This window comes from Mobula birostris, chromosome 28 (assembly GCF_030028105.1).
Source record: "Mobula birostris isolate sMobBir1 chromosome 28, sMobBir1.hap1, whole genome shotgun sequence".
Taxonomy (NCBI): Eukaryota; Metazoa; Chordata; class Chondrichthyes; order Myliobatiformes; family Myliobatidae; genus Mobula; species Mobula birostris.
In genome coordinates, this window is record NC_092397.1 from 39,912,442 (window position 1) to 39,924,524 (window position 12,083).

Below are 12,083 nucleotides of genomic sequence, written 5' to 3' on the forward strand. Positions count from 1 at the left end.
GGTGAGAGGTGAAAACTGGGAGGGGGAGGGGTGAATTACAGGTGGTAGGTGAGAGGTGAAACTGGGAGGGGGGAGGGGGAAGTACAGGTGGTAGGTGAGAGGTGAAACTGGGAGGGGAGGGTGAAGTACAGGTGGTAGGTGAGAGGTGAAACTGGGAGGGGGGAGGGGGGAAAGTACAGGTGGAAGGTGAGAGGTGAAACTGGGAGGGGTGAAGTACAGGTGGTAGGTGAGAGGTGAAACTGGGAGGGGGAGGGTGAAGTACAGGTGGTAGGTGAGAGGTGAAACTGGGAGGGGGGAGGGGGAAGTACAGGTGGTAGGTGAGAGGTGAAACTGGGAGGGGGAGGGGTGAAGTACAGGTGGTAGGTGAGAGGTGAAACTGGGAGGGGGAGGGGGGAAGTACAGGTGGTAGGTGAGAGGTGAAACTGGGAGGGGGGAGGGGGGAAGTACAGGTGGTAGGTGAGAGGTGAAACTGGAGGGGGGAGGGGGGAAGTACAGGTGGTAGGTGAGAGGTGAAACTGGGAGGGGGGAGGGGGGAAGTACAGGTGGTAGGTGAGAGGTGAAACTGGGAGGGGGAGGGTGAAGTACAGGTGGTAGGTGAGAGGTGAAACTGGGAGGGGGGAGGGGGGAAGTACAGGTGGTAGGTGAGAGGTGAAACTGGGAGGGGGAGGGGGGAAGTACAGGTGGTAGGTGAGAGGTGAAACTGGGAGGGGGAGGGGGGAAGTACAGGTGGTAGGTGAGAGGTGAAACTGGGAGGGGGGAGGGGGGAAGTACAGGTGGTAGGTGAGAGGTGAAACTGGGAGGGGGGAGGGGGGAAGTACAGGTGGTAGGTGAGAGGTGAAACTGGGAGGGGGGGGGGAAGTACAGGTGGTAGGTGAGAGGTGAAACTGGGAGGGGGGAGGGGTGAAGTACAGGTGGTAGGTGAGAGGTGAAACTGGGAGGGGGAGGGGTGAAGTACAGGTGGTAGGTGAGAGGTGAAACTGGGAGGGGGAGGGGTGAAGTACAGGTGGTAGGTGAGAGGTGAAACTGGGAGGGGGGAGGGGGAAGTACAGGTGGTAGGTGAGAGGTGAAACTGGGAGGGGGTGAAGTACAGGTGGTAGGTGAGAGGTGAAACTGGGAGGGGGGAGGGGGAAGTACAGGTGGTAGGTGAGAGGTGAAACTGGGAGGGGGGAGGGGTGAAGTACAGGTGGTAGGTGAGAGGTGAAACTGGGAGGGGGAGGGGGAAGTACAGGTGGTAGGTGAGAGGTGAAACTGGGAGGGGGAGGGGTGAAGTACAGGTGGTAGGTGAGAGGTGAAACTGGGAGGGGGAGGGGGGAAGTACAGGTGGTAGGTGAGAGGTGAAACTGGGAGGGGGGAGGGGGAAGTACAGGTGGTAGGTGAGAGGTGAAACTGGGAGGGGGAGGGGGAAGTACAGGTGGTAGGTGAGAGGTGAAACTGGGAGGGGGAGGGGGGAAGTACAGGTGGTAGGTGAGAGGTGAAACTGGGAGGGGGAGGGTGAAGTACAGGTGGTAGGTGAGAGGTGAAACTGGGAGGGGGGAGGGGAAGTACAGGTGGTAGGTGAGAGGTGAAACTGGGAGGGGGAGGGGTGAAGTACAGGTGGTAGGTGAGAGGTGAAACTGGGAGTGGGGAAGTACAGGTGGTAGGTGAGAGGTGAAACTGGAGGGGGGGAAGTACAGGTGGTAGGTGAGAGGTGAAACTGGGAGGGGGGAGGGGGGAAGTACAGGTGGTAGGTGAGAGGTGAAACTGGGAGGGGGGAGGGGGAAGTACAGGTGGTAGGTGAGAGGTGAAACTGGGAGGGGGGAGGGGGGAAGTACAGGTGGTAGGTGAGAGGTGAAACTGGGAGGGGCAGGGGGAAGTACAGGTGGTAGGTGAGAGGTGAAACTGGGAGGGGGGAGGGGGAAGTACAGGTGGTAGGTGAGAGGTGAAACTGGGAGGGGGAGGGGTGAAGTACAGGTGGTAGGTGAGAGGTGAAACTGGGAGGGGGAGGGGGAAGTACAGGTGGTAGGTGAGAGGTGAAACTGGGAGGGGGAGGGGTGAAGTACAGGTGGTAGGTGAGAGGTGAAACTGGGAGGGGAGAGGGTGAAGTACAGGTGGTAGGTGAGAGGTGAAACTGGGAGGGAGGAGGGGTGAAGTACAGGTGGTAGGTGAGAGGTGAAACTGGGAGGGGGCAGGGGGAAGTACAGGTGGTAGGTGAGAGGTGAAACTGGGAGGGGGGAGGGGGAAGTACAGGTGGTAGGTGAGAGGTGAAACTGGGAGGGGGGAGGGGTGAAGTACAGGTGGTAGGTGAGAGGTGAAACTGGGAGGGGGGAGGGGGAAGTACAGGTGGTAGGTGAGAGGTGAAACTGGGAGGGGAGGGGAAGTACAGGTGGTAGGTGAGAGGTGAAACTGGGAGGGGGGAGGGGTGAAGTACAGGTGGTAGGTGAGAGGTGAAACTGGGAGGGGGAGGGGTGAAGTACAGGTGGTAGGTGAGAGGTGAAACTGGGAGGGGGAGGGGTGAAGTACAGGTGGTAGGTGAGAGGTGAAACTGGGAGGGGGAGGGGGAAGTACAGGTGGTAGGTGAGAGGTGAAACTGGGAGGGGGGAGGGGTGAGGTACAGGTGGTAGGTGAGAGGTGAAACTGGGAGGGGGAGGGGGAAGTACAGGTGGTAGGTGAGAGGTGAAACTGGGAGGGAGGAGGGGTGAAGTACAGGTGGTAGGTGAGAGGTGAAACTGGGAGAGGGGAGGGGTGAAGTACAGGTGGTAGGTGAGAGGTGAAACTGGGAGGGGGGAGGGGTGAAGTACAGGTGGTAGGTGAGAGGTGAAACTGGGAGGGGGGAGGGGGAAGTACAGGTGGTAGGTGAGAGGTGAAACTGGGAGGGGGAGGGGTGAAGTACAGGTGGTAGGTGAGAGGTGAAACTGGGAGGGAGAGGGTGAAGTACAGGTGGTAGGTGAGAGGTGAAACTGGGAGGGAGGAGGGGTGAAGTACAGGTGGTAGGTGAGAGGTGAAACTGGGAGGGGCAGGGGGAAGTACAGGTGGTAGGTGAGAGGTGAAACTGGGAGGGGGGAGGGGGAAGTACAGGTGGTAGGTGAGAGGTGAAACTGGGAGGGGGGAGGGTGAAGTACAGGTGGTAGGTGAGAGGTGAAACTGGGAGGGGGGAGGGGGAAGTACAGGTGGTAGGTGAGAGGTGAAACTGGGAGGGGGGAGGGGGAAGTACAGGTGGTAGGTGAGAGGTGGAAACTGGGAGGGGGGGAAGTACAGGTGGTAGGTGAGAGGTGAAACTGGGAGGGGGGAGGGGTGAAGTACAGGTGGTAGGTGAGAGGTGAAACTGGGAGGGGGAGGGTGAAGTACAGGTGGTAGGTGAGAGGTGAAACTGGGAGGGGGGAGGGGGGAAGTACAGGTGGTAGGTGAGAGGTGAAACTGGGAGGGGGGAGGGGGGAAGTACAGGTGGTAGGTGAGAGGTGAAACTGGGAGGGGGGAGGGGGAAGTACAGGTGGTAGGTGAGAGGTGAAACTGGGAGGGGGAGGGGTGAAGTACAGGTGGTAGGTGAGAGGTGAAACTGGGAGGGGGGAGGGGGAAGTACAGGTGGTAGGTGAGAGGTGAAACTGGGAGGGGGAGGGGTGAAGTACAGGTGGTAGGTGAGAGGTGAAACTGGGAGGGGGGAGGGGGGAAGTACAGGTGGAAGGTGAGAGGTGAAACTGGGAGGGGTGAAGTACAGGTGGTAGGTGAGAGGTGAAACTGGGAGGGGGAGGGGGAAGTACAGGTGGTAGGTGAGAGGTGAAACTGGGAGGGGGGAGGGGGGAAGTACAGGTGGTAGGTGAGAGGTGAAACTGGGAGGGGGAGGGGTGAAGTACAGGTGGTAGGTGAGAGGTGAAACTGGGAGGGGGGAGGGGGGAAGTACAGGTGGTAGGTGAGAGGTGAAACTGGGAGGGGGGAGGGGGAAGTACAGGTGGTAGGTGAGAGGTGAAACTGGGAGGGGGGAGGGGGGAAGTACAGGTGGTAGGTGAGAGGTGAAACTGGGAGGGGGGAGGGGTGAAGTACAGGTGGTTGGTGAGAGGTGAAACTGGGAGGGGGTGAAGTACAGGTGGTAGGTGAGAGGTGAAACTGGGAGGGGGAGGGGGGAAGTACAGGTGGTAGGTGAGAGGTGAAACTGGGAGGGGGGAGGGGGGAAGTACAGGTGGTAGGTGAGAGGTGAAACTGGGAGGGGGAGGGGGAAGTACAGGTGGTAGGTGAGAGGTGAAACTGGGAGGGGGAGGGGGGAAGTACAGGTGGTAGGTGAGAGGTGAAACTGGGAGGGGGGAGGGGGAAGTACAGGTGGTAGGTGAGAGGTGAAACTGGGAGGGGGGGGAAGTACAGGTGGTAGGTGAGAGGTGAAACTGGGAGGGGGGAGGGGTGAAGTACAGGTGGTAGGTGAGAGGTGAAACTGGGAGGGGGAGGGGTGAAGTACAGGTGGTAGGTGAGAGGTGAAACTGGGAGGGGGAGGGGTGAAGTACAGGTGGTAGGTGAGAGGTGAAACTGGGAGGGGGGAGGGTGAAGTACAGGTGGTAGGTGAGAGGTGGAACTGGGAGGGGTGAAGTACAGGTGGTAGGTGAGAGGTGAAACTGGGAGGGGGGAGGGGGGAAGTACAGGTGGTAGGTGAGAGGTGAAACTGGGAGGGGGGAGGGGGAAGTACAGGTGGTAGGTGAGAGGTGAAACTGGGAGGGGGAGGGGTGAAGTACAGGTGGTAGGTGAGAGGTGAAACTGGGAGGGGGGAGGGGGAAGTACAGGTGGTAGGTGAGAGGTGAAACTGGGAGGGGGTGAAGTACAGGTGGTAGGTGAGAGGTGAAACTGGGAGGGGGAGGGGGGGAAGTACAGGTGGTAGGTGAGAGGTGAAACTGGGAGGGGGGAGGGGGGAAGTACAGGTGGTAGGTGAGAGGTGAAACTGGGAGGGGGAGGGGGAAGTACAGGTGGTAGGTGAGAGGTGAAACTGGGAGGGGGAGGGGGGAAGTACAGGTGGTAGGTGAGAGGTGAAACTGGGAGGGGGGAGGGGTGAAGTACAGGTGGTAGGTGAGAGGTGAAACTGGGAGGGGGGAGGGGTGTACAGGTGGTAGGTGAGAGGTGAAACTGGGAGGGGGAGGGGTGAAGTACAGGTGGTAGGTCAGAGGTGAAACTGGGACGGGGGAAGTACAGGTGGTAGGTGAGAGGTGAAACTGGGACGGGGGAGGGTGAAGTACAGGTGGTAGGTGAGAGGTGAAACTGGGACGGGGGAAGTACAGGTGGTAGGTGAGAGGTGAAACTGGGAGGGGGAGGGTGAAGTACAGGTGGTAGGTGAGAGGTGAAACTGGGAGGGGGGAGGGGGGAAGTACAGGTGGTAGGTGAGAGGTGAAACTGGGAGGGGGAGGGGTGAAGTACAGGTGGTAGGTGAGAGGTGAAAGTGGGAGGGGGGAGGGGGAAGTACAGGTGGTAGGTGAGAGGTGAAACTGGGAGGGGGAGGGGGTGAAGTACAGGTGGTAGGTGAGAGGTGAAACTGGGAGGGAGAGGGTGAAGTACAGGTGGTAGGTGAGAGGTGAAACTGGGAGGGGGAGGGGTGAAGTACAGGTGGTAGGTGAGAGGTGAAACTGGGAGGGGGAGGGGGGAAGTACAGGTGGTAGGTGAGAGGTGAAACTGGGAGGGGGAGGGGTGAAGTACAGGTGGTAGGTGAGAGGTGAAACTGGGAGGGGGGAAGTACAGGTGGTAGGTGAGAGGTGAAACTGGGAGGGGGGAGGGGTGAAGTACAGGTGGTAGGTGAGAGGTGAAACTGGGAGGGGGGAGGGGTGAAGTACAGGTGGTAGGTGAGAGGTGAAACTGGGAGGGGGGAAGTACAGGTGGTAGGTGAGAGGTGAAACTGGGAGGGGGAGGGGGAAGTACAGGTGGTAGGTGAGAGGTGAAACTGGGAGGGAGGAGGGGTGAAGTACAGGTGGTAGGTGAGAGGTGAAACTGGGAGGGGGGAGGGGTGAAGTACAGGTGGTAGGTGAGAGGTGAAACTGGGAGGGGGAAGGGTGAAGTACAGGTGGTAGGTGAGAGGTGAAACTGGGAGGGGGGAGGGGTGAAGTACAGGTGGTAGGTGAGAGGTGAAACTGGGAGGGGGGAGGGGTGAAGTACAGGTTGTAGGTGAGAGGTGAAACTGGGAGGGGGGAGGGGTGAAGTACAGGTGGTTGGTGAGAGGTGAAACTGGGAGGGGGGAAGTACAGGTGGTAGGTGAGAGGTGAAACTGGGAGGGGGGAGGGGGAAGTACAGGTGGTAGGTGAGAGGTGAAACTGGGAGGGGGAGGGGGGAAGTACAGGTGGTAGGTGAGAGGTGAAACTGGGAGGGGTGAAGTACAGGTGGTAGGTGAGAGGTGAAACTGGGAGGGGGAGGGGGGAAGTACAGGTGGTAGGTGAGAGGTGGAACTGGGAGGGGGGAAGTACAGGTGGTAGTTGAGAGGTGAAACTGGGAGGGGGGAGGGGGGAAGTACAGGTGGTAGGTGAGAGGTGAAACTGGGAGGGGGGAGGGGTGAAGTACAGGTGGTAGGTGAGAGGTGAAACTGGGAGGGGGAGGGGTGAAGTACAGGTGGTAGGTGAGAGGTGAAACTGGGAGGGGGAGGGGGAAGTACAGGTGGTAGGTGAGAGGTGAAACTGGGAGGGGGGAGGGGGAAGTACAGGTGGTAGGTGAGAGGTGAAACTGGGAGGGGGAGGGGGGAAGTACAGGTGGTAGGTGAGAGGTGAAACTGGGAGGGGGGGAAGTACAGGTGGTGGGTGAGAGGTGAAACTGGGAGGGGGAGGGGGAAGTAGAGGTGGTAGGTGAGAGGTGAAACTGGGAGGGGGGAGGGGTGAAGTACAGGTGGTAGGTGAGAGGTGAAACTGGGAGGGGGAGGGGGAAGTACAGGTGGTAGGTGAGAGGTGAAACTGGGAGGGGGGAGGGGTGAAGTACAGGTGGTAGGTGAGAGGTGAAACTGGGAGGGGGAGGGGGGAAGTACAGGTGGTAGGTGAGAGGTGAAACTGGGAGGGAGGAGGGGTGAAGTACAGGTGGTAGGTGAGAGGTGAAACTGGGAGGGGGAGGGGGGAAGTACAGGTGGTAGGTGAGAGGTGAAACTGGGAGGGGGGAGGGGGAAGTACAGGTGGTAGGTGAGAGGTGAAACTGGGAGGGGGGAAGTACAGGTGGTAGGTGAGAGGTGAAACTGGGAGGGGGAGGGGGGAAGTACAGGTGGTAGGTGAGAGGTGAAACTGGGAGGGGGGAGGGGTGAAGTACAGGTGGTAGGTGAGAGGTGAAACTGGGAGGGGGAGGGGTGAAGTACAGGTGGTAGGTGAGAGGTGAAACTGGGAGGGGGGAGGGGGACGTACAGGTGGTAGGTGAGAGGTGAAACTGGGAGGGGGGAGGGGTGAAGTACAGGTGGTAGGTGAGAGGTGAAACTGGGAGGGGTGAAGTACAGGTGGTAGGTGAGAGGTGAAACTGGGAGGGGGGGAAGTACAGGTGGTAGGTGAGAGGTGAAACTGGGAGGGGGGAGGGGGAAGTACAGGTGGAAGGTGAGAGGTGAAACTGGGAGGGGGGAGGGGGAAGTACAGGTGGTAGGTGAGAGGTGAAACTGGGAGGGGGAGGGGTGAAGTACAGGTGGTAGGTGAGAGGTGAAACTGGGAGGGGGGAGGGGGGAAGTACAGGTGGTAGGTGAGAGGTGAAACTGGGAGGGGGAGGGGGACGTACAGGTGGTAGGTGAGAGGTGAAACTGGGAGGGGGAGGGGGGAAGTACAGGTGGAAGGTGAGAGGTGAAACTGGGAGGGAGGGAGGGGGGAAGTACAGGTTAGTAGGTGAGAGGTGAAACTGGGAGGGGGGAAGTACAGGTGGTAGGTGAGAGGTGAAACTGGAGGGCTGGAAGTACAGGTGGTAGGTGAGAGGTGAAACTGGGAGGGGGGAAGTACAGGTGGTAGGTGAGAGGTGAAACTGGGAGGGGAGAGGGGGGAAGTACAGGTGGTAGGTGAGAGGTGAAACTGGGAGGGCTGGAAGTACAGGTGGAAGGTGAGAGGTGAAACTGGGCGGGGGGAGGGGTGAAGTACAGGTGAGAGAGGGGAAGGGGTGAAACTGGGAGGGGGAGGGGTGTAGTAAAGAGCTGGGAAGTTGATTGGTAAAAGAGATGAAGGGCTGGAAAAGGGGGAATCTGATAGGAGATGGTGGAGGGCCATGGAAGAAAGGGAAGGGGGAGGATCACCAGAGGGCAGGTAAAGAGATGAGGTGAGAGAGGGAAACGAGAATGGTGAATGGTGAAGGCATTGGCTTACCAGAGGTTTGAGAAATCAGTGTCCATGCCATCGGGTTTGAGGCTACCCAGATAAGGTGTTGTTCCTGAGTGTGGCCTCTTGGTAGAGGAGGCCCTGGACTGACATGTCGGAATGGGAATGGAAAGTAGGATTGAAATGGCTGGCCACTGGGAGATCCCACGTTTTGTGACGGATGGAGAGCGGTCTCACCGAGGCCGCACAGGGAGCACCGGATACGACAGATGACCCCAACAGGTGAAGTGTCGCCTCATCCCGAAGGACTGTTTGGGGCCCTGAATGGCAGTGAGGGAGGGGGTGTAGGGGCAGGTGTAGCACTTGTCCCACTTGCAAGGATAAGTGCCAGGAGGGAGATCAGTGCGGAGGGACGAGTGGACAAGGGAGCGATCCCTACGGAAAGCAGAAAGTGTTGGAGGACGGGAGGGAAAGATGTGCTTGGTGGTGGGATCCTGGTGGAGATGACAGAAATTACAGAGAATTATGTGGCTGGGTGTGGAGTCATGGGATGGGAGGTGAGGACAATAGGAATCCTATCCCTGGTGGGGTGGCAGGAGGACAGGGTGAGGGCAGACGTGGACGAGATGGAAGAGACGTGGATGAGGGCAGTGTTAATGGCGGAGGAAAGGAAGCCCCTTTCTTTGACGAAAAAGCTGTTCTGGAATGAAAAGCTTCATCCTGAGAGCAGATATGGCAGAGATGGAGGAATTGAGAGAAAGGGATGGCATTTTTACAAGTGACAGTGTGGGAAGAGATATAGTCCAGGTAGCTGTTTATAGGTCAGTAGGTTCACAAAAGATATCAGTAGATAGACTGTCTCCAGGGATACAGAGAGATCGAGAAAGGGGAGGAAGGTGTTGAAGATGGACCAGGCAAAGATTGAATTTGGAGGGAAAGTTGGTGAAGTTGACGAGCTCTGCATGGAAGCAGGAAGCAGCACCAATGCAGTTGTCGATGTGGTGTAGGAAGAGTTGGGAAGCTATGCCGATGAACATAGACTGTTCCACGTAGCCGAAGAAAAGGCTGGCATAGCTGGGACCAATGTCAGTGCCCATGCCTACACCCTGGGTTTGAAGGAGCAATTTTTGAGAGTGACAACAAGTTCCGCCAGACGTAAGAGAGTGGTGGTGGAGGGGAACTGGTTGGGTCTGGAGTCCAGAAAGAAGCAGGGAGATTTAAGGCTCTCCTGAAGAGGGATGGAGGTGTATAGGGACTGGATACCCATAGTGAAAAGGAAATGATCAAGCTCAGGAAACATAAAGTCATCGGAAAGATCTAGATGTCACGGATGTAGGTAGGGAGGGACTGAGCTGGCGGGGGGGAGTAAAAACTGAGCTGAGGTATGCTGATATGAGTTCAGTGAGGCAGGAGCAAGCTGAAACAATGGGTCTGCCTGGACAGGCAGGTTTATGGATCTTGAGTAGGAGGTAGAAACAGGAGGTGCAGGGTAAGTGGCAGTGGGTGGGAGATCCCCAGAGTCAATACGGCTGGTGATGGTGTGGGAGACAATGGCCTGGTGTTTCCTACCGGGAGCACCTCTAATACTTCCTACCTCCCCTCCCGCGGCCTTCCTCTCCAGTCCTGAACAAGGGTCTTGGCCCAAAACGTCCACAGAGACTGCCCGGCCTGCTGAGTTCCCCCAGCATTCTGTGTTGTGGATACAGGAGTTACGCACAACAGAGAATGCTGGAGGAACTCAGCAGGCTGGGCAGTCTCTGTGGACGTCTTGGGCCGAGACCCTTGTTACCGCTCGAGAGAACCGTGCAAACATCTCAGGCACATATATAGAACGAGGGTGCCGAAGACATTTGCCCAGGACCGAATGGGTGGAGGAGTGTTTTCACACAGACTGCAGTGGATGCCTGTCAGAGACAGTGGTGAAAGGAGATATAATGGGCCCCACGGTAACACAGCGGTTACTGCGACTATTACAGCTTGGGTGTCAGATTCCAGCGTCCTCTGTCAGTAGTTTGTACTGCGATCAGACGGGCACCCTCCCACAGTCTAGAGACGTAGCAGCTGCTAGGGTAATTGGTCATTGTAAATTGCCCTGTGATTAAATCAGTACGTTGCTGGGCAGCGCTGCACGAAGGGCTGGAGGAGCTCAGCAGGTCAGGCAGCAACAGTCCACTGCCCTTTCCCTCCACAGGTGCTGCCTGACCCTCTGAGTTCCTCCACACTTTAGACTACGTCCAGAAGAGACAGGAGTAGAATTGGGCACATTGGCCCATCGAGTCTGCTACATCATGGCGGAATTATCATCCCTCTCAACGCCATTCTCTTGCCTTCTCCCCGTAACTTGTGACGCCCTGACTAACCAAGCACCTGTCAACCTCTGCTTTAAACACACCCAATGACCTGCTCTCCACAGCTGGCTGTGGCAACGAATTCCACAGATTCACCACCCTCTGGCTAAAGAAATTCCACCTCGTGTCTGTTATAAATAGATGTCCCTCTATCTGAGGCTGTGTCCTCTGGTCCTAGACTCCCCCACTGTGGGAAACATCTTCTCCACATCCACTCTGTCTGTGTCCTCTGGTCCGAGACTCACCACTATAGGAAACATCCTCTCCACATCCACTCTATCTGTGTCCTCTGGTCCTAGACTCCTCACTATAGGAAACATCCTCTCCACATCCACTCTATCTGTGTCCTTTGGTCCTAGATTCCCCCACTATGGGAAACATCCTCTCCACATCCACTCTATCTATGCTCTCTGGTCCTAGACTCCCCTACTATAGGAAACATCCTCACCACATCCATTCTATCTGTGCCCTCTGGTCCTAGACTCCCTCACTATAGGAAACATCCTCACCACATCCGCTCTATCTGTGCCCTCTGGTCCTAGACTCCCCCACTATAGGAAACATCCCCTCCACATCCATTCTATGTGTGTCCTCTGGTCATAGACTTCCCCACTACAGGAAACATCCTCTCCACATCCACTCTATCTGTGTCTTTCAGTATTTGAAAGGTTTCAATGAGATCCATCCTCATTCTTCTAAAACTCCAGCGAGTACAGGCCCAGAGCCACCAAGCACTCCTCATTCATTAACCCTTTCATTGCTGGGATCATTCTCATGAACCTCCTCTGGACCCTCTCCAACGCCAGCACGTCCTTTCATAGAAAAGGGTCACAAAACAGCTCCCAGTAGTCCAAATGCAGTCTGACCAATGCCTTATCAAGCCATGTGCTGCATACCTATCCACCTGAGCTTGTTCATAGATGCCAACCATTCATTGTAATTACTTATTTTCATTTTCATTTGGAGATTCGGCACAGAACAGGCTCTTTCCGCCTGACCATCGCCACTGTCCAGTGACCCACCAATTTAACCCTGGCCTAACCATGGGACAACTTCCAGTGACCAATTAACCTTGCAACCAGGATGTCTTTGGGCTGCGGATGGAAACCAGAGCATCTGGAGAAAACCCAGTGTGAGCGGCCTGCTGTTTGTCAGAGACACCAGAGATCCTGCAGACGCATCACACATGCACAATGCTGCAGGGCTCAGCAGGTCAGGCAGCGTCTATGGAGGGGAACAAACAGTCAATGTTCTGGGCTGAACCCTCCTTTGGGACTGGAAACTGGAAAGGAAGTGGCGAAGAAGGAGGTGGGGGGGGAGAGGGAGGAGGACAAGGTGATAGGTGAGTCCAGGTGAGGGGCAAGGGGGCAAGGTGGGTGGTTGGGGCAAGGAGGGGGGATGAAGTAAGAAGCTGGGAGGTGATAGGTGGAAAAGGTAAAGGGCTGAAGAAGCAGGGATCTGATAGGAGAGGAGAGTGGAAAGGGAAAGAGGAGGAGGGGCACCGGAGGGAGGTGATGAGCAGGTGAGGAGAGCCAGAAAGGGG

At 57.0% G+C, this 12,083-nt stretch overlaps 1 protein-coding gene across 1 annotated transcript in view; it reads right to left on the bottom strand.

The window, feature by feature from the left end:
• The window catches only part of LOC140188982 (pyruvate carboxylase, mitochondrial-like), a 1,128,593-nt gene that overhangs the window by 15,068 nt on the left and 1,101,442 nt on the right, over positions 1-12,083 (bottom strand).